Genomic DNA, 12,915 nt, shown 5'->3' on the forward strand with positions numbered 1-12,915 from the left:
GCATGTAATGGCTGAGATTAAGTTGTGTGACTTAAAATTCTCTGACCTTAATCCTAAAGCTCTTGATTTGTTCATTACCACAGAGTCTCTTATCTTGGACCTTATGAGGAAGGCTTTAATCCTTGCAGCTTTAAGCCAAGAAGGCATCTGAGTCCTAGTCAGCCCTCTTTGTGAAGGAACCAGATTGAGAAGCATACCACGAGGTGGCGCTAACAATCCAGCAGTAGCAGGTGATTGGAAGACAAGCCGCACCGTACTTTCCTCTGTGTTGACCAGCACCAGGCTAGTCTTTCATTTATTGCCTGGCGTCTTAGGGGAAGTTTTGGCTTGAGTCTGATGGAGTCTTGTGCAACAGTCCTTCTAAAGTGCTCAGCACCTAGTAAAAAGGTCTTGAGCTTTGCAGTAGCATTTCCAACATCTTTACAACATTATTAGTGGCCTATTCTTCTGCCTCTCCTCTCTTCTTCAGGTCCCCAAGTCTGGGGACCTAGTCGCTGCACTCACTCAATGTGAGTATCTATAGCATGGAGTTATGTGCCATCCATGCAGTCAGAAGTTTAGTCTGAGAAATCCAGGTCTTTGGCTTCTTATTTATTTATTTTTCTTAACCTGTTATTAGAAGGAGGCTCGGGTATCATGGAGTAAGGATGTGCTCAGGCCCTGTACTTGAGAAACAGACTTCTAGAAGCTGACCTGTGCTTCAAGAAGGGGACATAAGGGAAATGCTGTGATTTTTGTATTCACGGCCAGTCCACAATCCATCCTCTGCCAATACATACTAACTGCACCCACAATCCATCCTCTGCCAATACATACTAACTGCACCCACAATCCATCCTCTGCCAATACATACTAACTGCACCCACAATCCATCCTCGGTCAATACATACTAACTGCACCCACAATCCATCCTCTGCCAATACATACTAACTGCACCCACAATCCATCCTCTGCCAATACATACTAACTGCACCCACAATCCATCCTCTGCCAATACATACTAACTGCACCCACAATCCATCCTCGGTCAATACATACTAACTGCACCCACAATCCATCCTCGGTCAATACATACTAACTGCACCCACAATCCATCCTCGGTCAATACATACTAACTGCACCCACAATCCATCCTCTGCCAATACATACTAACTGCACCCACAATCCATCCTCTGCCAATACATACTATCTGTATCCATAATCCATCCTCTGCCAATACATACTCTCTACATCACAATCCATCCTCTGCCAATATACACTACCTGCATCTACAATCCATCCTCTACCAATATAAACCATTTGCATCCATAGTTCATACTCTGCCAATATGCACTCTCTGCACCCACAATCCATCCTTTCCCAATACATACTATCTGCACCCACAGTCCATCCTCTACCAACATATACTATCTGCATCCACAATCCATCCTCTACCAATATGCATTATCTGCAGGAAGTCTTATGATCTCTCTGTTCATTTGTTCACACTAAACCTCCCCTTACCCTCATTTTCTCTTTGATGCAGTTCTTGGACATTTAATTTAATTCTAAGGCAAGAAAGAATTGGTCACTTTTTTCAAGTAAAATCATTTGGGAATGCATTTCTAAATTGGAATATTATTCAGCAACACAACAAAATGAATTAGGGTGAGGAGATGGCTCAGTCAGTAAAGTGCTTGCCATGTGTCTTAGTTAAGTTACTATAGCTGTGATAAAAAACCATGACAAAAGCAACTTGGGGAGAAAAGAGTGATGCTTCAACATCACAGTTCATCATCGAGGGAGTCAGGACAGAAACTCAAGCAGAGTGGGAACCTGGAGGCAGGAGCCAATGCAGAGGCCATAGTGGAGTCTGCTCCCCAGTTTCCTTTCTTTCTTTTCCTTCCTTCCTTCCTTCCTTCCTTCCTTCCTTCCTTCCTTTCTTTCTTTCTCCCTTCCTTCTTCCCTTTCCTTCCTTCCTTCCTTCCTTCTTTCTTTTTCTTTCTTTCTGCCCTCCATTTCTCCCTCCTTCCCTCTCTCTCTTCAGCATTTTTAATGATTTATTTATTCTTATTTTATGTGTGTTGGTGTTTTTCCTGCATGTATGTCTGTGTGAGGGTATCAGATCCCCCTGAAACTGGAATTAGAGACAGTTGTGAACTACCTTGTGGGTGCCGGGAGTTGGACCCATGTCCTCTAGAAGAGCAACCAGTGCTCTTAACTGCTGAGCCATCTCTCCAGCACTCAGGCTACTTTCTTATAGAACCCAGGAAGGAACAATAGCCCATGGGTGGCACACTCATGATGAGCTGGACATTCACCTCTGACCCCTGCAGCAGGTGCATGAGCACCTACACACACACACACACACACACACACACACACACACACACACACACGCACACGCATACACACGCACACGAACATGCATGCACACCCACCCACACGAACTTGGTGGGGGCTGGGCTATCATTCTTTCAGTGAAGAGGCAAGGGGAAACATTGCTAAGTGAAGGAGCCAATCTGAAAAGGCAACATTTTGCATCGTTCTAACTACTTGGCATTCTGGAAAAGGAAAGCTGTGGACGCGGATGGGAAAATGACCAGGGGTTACTGAGTTTCAGGTGAAGGAAGAGGAGAGAAGCGGAACATCAGGGATTTCTATAGAAGGGCAGTGAAACTATTCTGTTTGTTACAGATTTATCAGAACCTATGGAATGTACAGCACAAGGAACAAACCCTCTTGTGGGCTTTAGGCCACCAAAGTGTTAACACTGGCTGGCAATTAGAACAAACTGGTGCGAGAAGTTACCAATAGGGGAACTGTTGCATTGACAGATGGGCGTTCTCAGTATTTTCTGCCCCAAATTATGGCTATAAAATTGATAAAAGTAGACTGTCTAGCAAACAGCACCAGCAGTCAGGATCCAAGTTGAGCCTGTAAGGGGGATTTCTCATTGAAGCGACCACAATACATAAGCTGAGACCGGCATATGGAGACACAGACGTGTGAGGAGAGGATGCCTTGTGATGAGGAAGCAGACACTGAAGTGATATTTCTACAAACCAAGAAAGGCCAAGGAAGCTAGGAGGTGGCATGGCCCTGCTGAAACCTTGACTATCCTTTCTAACCAGTAGAACTTGAAAAGGAGTTCCTACTGCCTTAGCCATGCAGTTGTGGTTAGACAAACACAGTTCTCATCCTACCAGATGCTCACCCTAAAGACCCGCTCAATCCCCGTGGTTAAGAACCGTTTACTGATAGACTGTATAGTAAAGCGATGTTAAGCAAACAGTAGTTCAATCCAACTCACTTAGCAAAGAAAATAGATCTTATTTTTCCTGTATTCACCTTTCCATGTCCATAAACCAGAATCTGTCTTCCTTTATTCCTGGGATAATGCTGTTGGAGAGGGGAATGTATGGTAGTAGTGGCCACAGAGCAAGGAGGAAAGCAACCTAACTTCTCATGTTTGAGGCTCTAGGGACTATGGTGCAAAGCTCTGGGGATTTGCATGGTCCTTTTCTAAACGTTTGTGCTTTGGCCTTATGTGCTGACTTAGAGATTAAACCTGAGGTCAGGTGAATCTCTCTAATATTTCCAGGCCCTGTTATCTATGCTGTGTGTGTTTACTTGGACTTGGATGTGAATGTCTTATACAAGACTTCTCATGTGTCTCCTATGCTGTCCAAAAAACAGTCTCCAGGGACTACAGAAATGACTCAGTAGTTAAGAGCACTGGCTGCTCTTCCAGAGGATCTAGGTTCAATTCCCAGCACCCACATGGCAGCTCACAACTGTCGTAACTCTAGTTCCAGGTAATGTGATGCCCTTTCTGGCTTCCATGGACATCCAGCACACACATAGTTCACATACATATGTGCAGATAAAAAATCCCTGCCCCCCCCCAAACAAAAACTGGAACAAAATAGTCTCTGGGAGTTCCTCTATTCAGCATCTCCCCTACCTCTAGTGCTACCATAACAACACAAACATTTCGATCCCCTTGGGAGACTTCATTGGAAATAGCCTCAATGGGATCCTTCCTCACATTTGCCTCCATGGCAAATTCACCACAAAACTCACTACACAACTGCAGGCATGTCTTTGCTATGCTGTTTGGAATATTAAAAACACTCCATGCCCTTCGAACCATCTCTGAGATTCTTACTGGGCTTGCAAGCTGCAATGCCATCTCCTGGCCTGCTCTCCTACTGGGTGGTGTGTTATCTCCCTCTGGCTTCCTGCTACCAAGTCCTGCTGGCTTTTTTCCTTCCCTGCCAGAATCACTTCCACCCAGTTGCCTGCTGGAGGCAGGGAGTATCTCCTGTGCAAAGGCATTTCCATGGATAGCTTCTCCTCAGCCTCAGGGCTTAATGGGAACTCACCTTGCATAAGGCACACTTCCACTCCCTAGTCTTGTTTGGAGTCTCTGCCTCGCACTGACTACAGTTTGCAGTTAAACATTCATGAATTAGTTTCTCTCTTTCCCTTCCTTCCTTCCTTCCTTCCTTCCTTCCTTCCTTCCTTCCTTCCTTCCTTCCATCCCTACTTTCTTACTTCCTTGAGACAAGTTAAACATTCCCCATACTGGCCTCTTAACTTGTTATGTGGTCAAGGATGACCTTGAAGTTCTGATCCCCTTGTCTCCACCTTCTGAGAGGTGGGATTATTGAGGTTTACCACCATGCTTGTTTATGTGAAATGCCGGGGGCAGAACCCAGGTTTTTTGTGCATGCTAAGCAAGCTCTTTCACCTGAGCTACATCCCCCGACCCTATTAGTTTCTTATATCATGCCTGCCCCAGTGCCCCTCCATCTTACCCAAATTGTAAGATTTTGGGGGATGGGGTACCACCTGATCTTGTTCACCAGTGTATATTTAGTACTGGCCACATTATAGGCACTCTGAAAAAGTTAAAATTGTTAACAATTGTGACAGTTACTGAGAGGGACAAATACATTGTATCTGAGAACAAGCATTAGTATGGATAGACATGGGCTGAGATTATTGAAGAGCTGGTCTGAGGAGGCTACGCTTATGTGGAGACCTGAGAGATGGAACTGCTGGCTAGGCAAAATGACCAGGGCTGGGTAGAAAGCCTCCAGGCCTAGAGGGAACAGTGAGTGTGAAACCCTGGGATGAAAAGGGATACCACATGTTCTAGGATCTGAAAGATAGAGGTAAGAGAGCAAGAAGGAGGAGATTCAGGGACAGGCTCGTGTAGGTGGGTCCTCGGGCTCTGCTTCAGGGTTGAACTGACGAGAAGCCATTTGACATTCAGGATGACAGGAATCAAGATTGTAAAATAAGACCACGCTGGCTTTGGAGACTGATAAGAGGACTGAGTAGGATACAGCAAGGTGTGTGTGGCTAGGTGGGAACTTACCAAAACCCGTAGGAGGTAACCTGAGAAACTACATAGATTGATGGGAGCAGAGAGTAATGGGCAATTCCTGAGAATATTTAGAAAAGGCTGGGTCTTGCCATAAAAACGTACTTTTCCTGAGCATGGGAAGCTGTGTGGAAGAGAGTGAACATGAGAGATAGAGCTGGCAAGAAGAGATCATAGGACCTGTCCTCATTCTGGTGGCCTGTCTCCAGTGTGAGCAAATGGAGGGAGGCCCCCACCCTGCCATCCCTGATTCACCCTAAGCAGACACTCCCTTGGCTTTGGTGTCCAATGCTGAGATCATTTTGCTCCATTTGAGGCCCCACTTTTACTTACATGAAAGATAAGAGACAGAATGTATGCATGTCACAGTAAGTATGCACAGTGTGGTGATGTGAAAGAAGATGGTCCACCAAGGGAGTGGTACTATCAGGAGGAGTGGCCCTGTGGAGTAGGTGTGGCCTTGTTGGAGAAGTGTGTCACTGTAGAGGCAGGCTTTGAGGTCTCATAGGTGTTCAAGTCACACCCAGTGAGACAGATTACTCCTGTTGCCTGGGAGTCAAAATGTAGGACTATTGGCTATTTCTCCAGCACCACATCTGCCTGCATGCTGCCATGTCCCACCGTGATGATAATGGACTGAACCTCTGAACTGGAAGCCACCCAATTAAATGTTTTCCTTTGTAAGAGTTGCTGTTGTCGACTCCCCCCCCCAATTCCCTCTGTCTTCTGCTCCATCTGTCTCTCTCTCTCTCTCTCTCTCTCTCTCTCTCTCTCTCTCTCAATAAAGTTCTAGAAAGGTAAAAAAAGAAAAAGGAGTTGCTGTTGCTGTCATGGTGTTTCTTCACAACAACTGCCTAGTGAAGACAGAGACTGGGTATTGCTGCAACCATGTTTTTGTTTGGAATAATATGAACTTTGGGAGTCTGGGCTAGGAAAGCAATAGGTTTTTTTTGTTTTAGTTTTTTTTTTTTTTTTTTTAGCAAGCAGGCTTTATTTTCCATGTTAGTCTTTCATAGCTCCGTCTGAGTATCCAAATATTTACTTGAAATATTAACAATAGGGGGGAAATCATGTATGTGCTACTCTCTCTATTTTGACTAAACACACTTGAATATTTTTTTTTTTTTTGAGACAGGGTCTCTCTGTGTAGCTTTGTGCCTTTCCTGGAACTCACTTGGTAGACCAGGCTGGCCTCGAACTCACAAAGATCCACCTGGCTCTGCCTCCCAAGTGCTGGGATTAAAGGCGTGCGCCACCACCGCCTGGCACACTTGAATATTTCTAAGGCATACAAATAAAAACTTATTTCTTGTAGGTACGTAAGAACAACAATAACAACAACAAAAATAACACCAAACTTTCAGCTACATAAATAGACTATTGTGAGGTTTAGACAACATCATAAACTCCACTCTTGCACCTTGGTCTCCTCTCAATCAGATTCCAAGTTGTGCTAACTCATTTTTCGAGGCTCTGAAGGATTTTCAAACTGTGCATGATGATGCGTGGCACAGGTGGTGCTGTTGTTGGTGGCCCACTTCCCGCTCTTTGGAAGATATATCTTATGAGACAGTAGTGAGTTGTCCAACTTGGGTCATCTACAAGGGCACCCCCCCACAAAAATAAATATATCCCTTGGACAAGGAAAGTTAGCTCATCTCATACCACGTTGCAAGGCTCCTAGGGTGTCGATTCTGAACATTTTCAGAAATGTTATCCGAAGCATCATCAGCACATGGATGAGACTCCTGGATTCCCTGTCCTGGACAGAGACCTCTATGAGTAAGAGAGCTGCATCCTATATGGAAGGTGCCCTCGCCACATTGGAGCAGAACAATGTCAAATACGGTAAATGAAACTCGTGAATCCTTTTGCGGGATGGGAAAAAGTATATAAGGAGGTTGGATCGTGAGTTGGTGGGGAACACGGGAGCCCTGGATGAAGGAAGACAGTTCTGGCAATTTTTTCCAAGAGACAGTCACAAAGTAAGTTGGATACGATGGGATGATCAGCATGAGGTATGTATGCAAGTCATTCCTGGTTGCCGAGGTAGCTGTTCTAGACACTGTGTCTTGTGGTCCTAAAAGCACCACCAAAGCTGGGGAGGTAGAGCCTCAGTGGGCAGATGTACCTTATATCCAGCTCTGCATCTGGCAAGCAGTGCTGGGGCAGGAGTAAGCTAAAGGAAAAGCCACCTGGCAGCCCAAAACCAATAGCTGGAGGATGGAGCAGGGGCTTGTTGCCCCGGGATGCAGGGACACAACAATCAGAAGCTCTGTCCTGGCTCCCCCTAAGGCAGGCACTCCTTACAGGAGTGGAATTCTACCAGGCCATTTCAGTTTGCCTACTTGGGGTGGGCAGGCAGCAGTATCACAGTGCTCTGAGTACATGGGAAATTCACTTCCTCATCAGCTTCCAGCCTCTGAGTGGTCTGGATCCAAGAGGTTGTGGGTACAACCTGGGGCTGGTCACTGGGCATGTCTGACCCTGTAGATTGTTCCTATGTGGAGAAGCCCAGGTTCAGAAACCCTCTGGGTTTCCCATTCAGAGGTGGCTCAGGGGAGGAGAAATCACCTGATAGGATATCCACTAAATTCATGTTGACTGCAATGTCCCCTGTAGCAGGGTTGATGATGTTAGCTGTCAATGAATCTCCTTCTGGGACTGTGTTATCTGAATAGAATATCACCTACAGGCAAGGGTATCTATTGAGCATGGTGTAGCTTCTGTATCTCTTGCCTCTTTCTTCTACACCCTCCTCCTGAAAGTGACTGCAGTGGAATGTTTCTAGCACTGTTTAATGGGCCATAGTAGTAGGAGCATGGAAGACAGTGGTGCTGAGCTATTTTAACTGTGGGGGCCTGGCTCAACAGGTTTCAGAGGAGAAGAATATTAGTATGTAGCCTAGAGATCATTCTTGTGATATTTTGGCGAAGAGAGTGGTTTCTTTTTGCCCTTGTCTGAAGAATCTGCCTGAGGCTAAAGTGAAGAGATTTGGATTAATTCCATTGGCAGAGGAAATCTCATAACAGCCTAGTATTGACTCGGTTGTGTGGTTATTACTGGTCACTGTTATACAGATTTATAATGAAAAGGAGCAAGCTGAGCAAGAAAAAATAAAAAGTGTATAATTTCAGGAGAAACTGAGCACTTGGAAGTGAGATGGAGCTAAGTTCTGTGTTCTAGGAGACAAACAGATCAAGAAATGGAATAAAAGGAGTGGTGACCTCAGGGCAAGATCCCACCCAGCTAAGTTTCCAACTTGTAGAAAGGAATTAAAGAAAAACTTAAAGCAGGGTGTGGTGGTGCTCATTTTTAATCCCAGGGCTCGGAAGGCAGAAGCTGGCAGATCTCTAAATTTGAGGCCAGCCTAGTCTACAGAGCAAGTTCAAGGACAGCCAAGCTTAGACAATGAAGGAAAATCATAGAAAACAGAAATCTAGTGAAGATGTAATTGAATGGGGGCCATGTTCCAGTCCCATCAAGCAGCAGAACTTGGCAGCTTTGGCCATGTGGTTCTGGCTTTAGAGTTAAGGATAGAAGAAAGAGGTTATGGAATTTACCTCTATGACTAAGGAAAGCTGCTGAGGCAAGCATGTAGCAGGGATGTCCCTGACTGGAGGCCTAGAGAGGCCATTGTGTGAAGCTGTAAAGGTGAAGCCTGGATTACCTTGGAGACCCCAAGATGTTGGAGATACCAGAGCCACAGGATACCTGCCAAGGAGAGCTGCTAAAAGTGGGGGTAACCAGACCAAGAGAGAGAAGTGTGTTGCTATCAACAAAGCTGAAAAGTGTTGGAGCTCTGAAGAGAGTTTCGACATTAGACATGGAGATAGAGAGTTTGTAGTTTGCCCAACTGGTTTTCAGTCTTTCTTTGGTCCAGTATTTCTTCACTATGCCCCCTTCCCTACATTTTTGGAATGGTAATGTATATCCTGTGCCATTATATATTGGAAGTATGTCATCTGCTTTTTGATTTTGATTTTACATGGAATTACAGTTAAGAGATTGTATGAATCTCAGAAGAGACTTTGAACTTCAGATGTTTAAATAAGTTTGAGACTGTTATATGAGACTATGGGAACTTTTGAAGTTGTACTGAATGCATTTTTGCATTATGATATGGCTACAAGCCTTTGGGGGTCCTGGAGTGGAATGTGGTGGCTTGAAAGAAAATGGCCCCCAAAGGGAGTGGCCCTACTAGAAGGTGTGGCTTTGTTGAAGGAAGTGTGTCTCTGTGGAGGCAGGCTTGAGGTCTTGTATATGCTCAAGCCATGCTCAGTGAGACAGACTACTTCTTGTGGCCTGTGAATTAAAATGTAGGCCTCTCGGTTACTTCTCCAGCACTATGTCTGCCTGCACACCGCCATGTCCCACCATGATGATAAAGGACTGAACCTCTGAACTATATATAAGCCACCCAGTTAAATGTTTTCCTTAATAAGAGTTGCCGTGGTCATGGTGTCTCTTCACAATAATAGAAACCTTAATGAAGACACAGGGGACTGTATGGTTCAAATGTGAAATGTCCCCAGATGGTAGCACCCCTTGGAGAAGTTGTCACCTTTTATACAGGTGTGGGAGATGTGTGGTCTGGATGGCAGAAATAGGTCACTAGGAGCTGGCCTTGAAGGTTATGCTTATCTTGAGATCTGGCGTATCTCTGCTATCTGGTCTGGGCCGTATATACAAGCCTTTACTGCACACTGCCACCTCTACAGATGTAATTGCTCTAGCACTGAAATTCCTCTGAGACGTGGCTCTAAATTAATCCTTCTTTCCTTAAAATGGGGAATTCTGGGAGAAATATTTCGGAGTGGTGGGCAGATGAGAACCAGGGTTACTCTGCCTAATGCTCTCAGTCTGATGAACTCACAGGCTCCCATGTCTCACAGGAGTCCCATATGGATTCACCACTGGAGATAGCCATATTTTGCTTTAATGGTGTTGGCTTTCCGCCCATCTTCCTGCACTTTCTGATCTGATTGTTTCTTTACTGCTTGACAGATTGCATTCTTGGTTGCCTTTTAATTATTGAACTGCTGTTTTCTCTGCAGCCTCTGACTAGTAACCTTATTATAACAATTGCCCAAGACTCAGAACCGAACAGTGTACAATAAAAGTACACAATAATGAAAATTCTTAAATTAAATAAACGCCTCTTCTAACGTGGAATGGAGTGTGCTGGAATGGATTGTGCATGTCACTAACTGTATGAATGATTTATTTTAGGAGTTATATCAGCTGAAGAACATAGTGTTTCCATCTTAACATTGAATGCACAAGCTAGTCCGAATACACTCATCACAGAGCCTCTGAATGAAATAGTCTCATGCAGAGATTATTAATCTATAAATAATGTCCTAATGGTCTGTTGGTATTTATGACTGCTTCATCAAGATGTATTTCCAAGTGACTGTGTTTCATACCCCATACATGTTTGTAACTCTGGGTATATATGGTGTGCATGTGCTTGTGTGTGTGTGTGTGTGTGTGTGTGTGTGTGTGTGTGTGTGTGTGTGTTATCTGGTGAGATTGTTAAGGTAACTCTACTATGATATCCAAGTAAGACTCTACTTCTGTTTGCTCTACAGTTTTAAGAAGAATAAGAAAAGAAAAAGCCCTCATACAATATTAAAGAAATTCCTAATTTTGTGACTTGAGAAAGCAGAGAGTTTTATGAATAGTTAATGAGAGAGTTGCATCCTAAATCCTATACCTCCTTTACCACAACAGCACAAAGAAATCACACAGTACTAGGAAAATGTTGGTTTTGCTTCTATATTCAACATGTCTGATGCCAAATGTGTGAATTTTCCACAGAAAGAAACACTGACACTGTCTCCCTGGAGTCAGCTCAGACTCAACAGGTTAAGGGCTCAATCTTACTAGATTGCCCCGACTCAGATGCCACTCACAAGTAGTGGGGCCCAGGTTACCCACTTCCGTCTATGTTATCTACAAATCAGGGGTTCTCACATCCTCCCTTCTCATCCTCCACAATTTTTTGCAATGGCTCACAGAACTCAGGGGAACACTTGACCATACTGGTTTATCATAACAAATGTTGTAAAGGGTATAGATCAGCAATTTTCAACCGATGGGTCATAGCCCCTTTGGGGGTTGCATAGCAAATATTCTACATATCAGATATTTACATTATAATTCATCACAGTAGTAAAGTCATAGTTATGAAATAGCAACAAAATAATTTTATGGTTGGGGGTCACCACAACATGAGGAACTATATTCGAAGGGTCACAGCATTAGGAAGGTTGAGAACCACTGATCTAGATGAACAGTTAGAAGAAAAGGCACAGGGGTGAGGTCTGGAGTGGCTTCAAGCCTGGGAGCTTGTGTCTCTGTAGAGTTGAGGGGCATCACCCCCATCACATGCAGATGTGTTCACTAACCAGAAGTCACCACAACTCTGTTTTTCAGGGACTTTTACAGAGGCTTCATCATATGGGGAAGGCTGATTGTTAACCCAACATCTATTTCCTTCCCTTCCTGGAAGATGGAGGTTAGGGCTGCAAGTTCAGTCTGCTAAATGTGGTTTCATCTTAGCCACCTTAGTAGTGATTGGCATCTAAGAGCTCAACAGGAGCCTCCTCATTTGAACAAAAAGATGCTCCTCTCATCCCCCAAATTCCAGTAAGATAGAAGCTCTATGTCTAATGACCAAGTATTAGATCCTATTATGCCACTATCCATATTAAAGGGATTCTAGAAGCTCGGTAGTAGGAATGGGAGATAGAATATATATCACAGAATACACACACACACACACACACACACACACACACATACATTGCAGAATCCTCCTTTCTCAGGCTTAATTTGGCAAGAGATTTAAAGAGGTACTTTATAAAAGAATAGCTTCAAAGGGCCAAAAATCATGGAAGAAATCACTTGACTTCCCAGGTAACTGGAAGAATGCATACTGCAGTAGAAATGAGGTGCCACGGGCTATAATTAAAACGACAAGTGATTCCAAGCACTAAATGAGGAGATGGAACCAGGAGAACATTCAGACATTGCTAGTGAGTAGAGGTATACTCATGATACAAATGTGTTTCACAGAATCAGTGCTTGGCTGTAGCTTGGGTAAGTGTCCTCAAAGGCCCATGTGCTAAAGGCTTCATTGCTAGTCCATGACACTACTGGGATGTAATGGAACTGTTCATAGGTGGGAACTATTAGAAAAAAAGTAAGGCCACTGGGAGCTATCCCCATAAAGGAGATATCGTGTCCCTTTCCTTTGGAGGGTTAGTTGGGTGGGGTGTGTAACTCAAGCTGGGTTTGAACTTGCAATCCTCCTTCCCAAGTCCTCCAAGTTCTAGAAGTGTGGACATGCAAAATATGCCTGCTCTCCTTTCTCTTTCCCCATCTTGCTTTCCACTTTCAATGTGGTGGATAGGTCTTCCTTGCCATTTGCACCTGCCAGGATATGTGTACCACTAGAGGCCCAAAACAGGAGAACCAAGAGACCACAGATTGAAACTACTGAATCAATAAGCCTAAATAAACCTGTCATCCTG

The sequence above is a fragment of the Onychomys torridus genome, chromosome 3 (genome assembly GCF_903995425.1).
Source record: "Onychomys torridus chromosome 3, mOncTor1.1, whole genome shotgun sequence".
Lineage (NCBI taxonomy): Eukaryota > Metazoa > Chordata > Mammalia > Rodentia > Cricetidae > Onychomys > Onychomys torridus.